Source organism: Penaeus monodon, chromosome 31, assembly GCF_015228065.2.
Source record: "Penaeus monodon isolate SGIC_2016 chromosome 31, NSTDA_Pmon_1, whole genome shotgun sequence".
Taxonomy (NCBI): Eukaryota; Metazoa; Arthropoda; class Malacostraca; order Decapoda; family Penaeidae; genus Penaeus; species Penaeus monodon.
In genome coordinates, this window is record NC_051416.1 from 25,416,114 (window position 1) to 25,416,943 (window position 830).

The window sequence follows — 830 nt, forward strand, 5'->3', positions numbered from 1 at the left end:
GAAGAGATCATGTCGCGTTGATTATAAGCTTTCAGAGAGAGATACGCAATTGGTCCTGCTTTTGTTCCTTATATTGCTAGCTCTTAAGGGCCTTTAAGTGCGAACGATATGATATAAAGATTGTTATTATGGTTATCGAGAACTGTGAACGAGTTCTACCTTGGGCAAAGAGGTTAACGACCCTTGAGGTAAAGCATTCAAAGACGTAGTTAGTGGAACGAGTACTTGGGGATGGGGGTGGGGGGAAATCGACGCTGTTTTTATAGTAACTTTGCTATTATTACAGTATCTCTCTAACTCATTTGACCCTATGATGTCATAGACCCGTATTATGACGTCACAGATCCCCCCACCTCCCCCCCTTCGTGGTTCCATTTTCCTTCGCTACTTTTAACTGTAATTCAGGTTCGCGAAAACCGCCATGACGGATTGCGCCAACTCACACACCTTCTCTTGTATTTTTCCCCCCTTTTGACTCCTCTTTACTGGTTTTATTCCCCGTCTCAAGTGGCGATAATCGGAGAAGTGGGACGCCAGCGTATTTATGAATGAAATAGCCTCCGCGACGAGCTGGGGAAGGGAAAACGACCGGCGTAAATTGAAACGCACAACACCCATAAGGACCGGGCGATGGCCACCATTAAACGGGACTCGGCCGGGCCATGCTCTCTCATCTGGCGCCGGCAGGGGAGGGGGGCAGCAGGGCGCCCTTGCTGCCACAATCTCTGAATAAGGGCGGCATTGCAGGTGTCCAGGCCTTTTGAGAGGTCGAGGAGGAGGGTGTGTGTGGAGGGGAAGGAAGGCCGCGCTCGGGATGAGGCTGCTTGTCC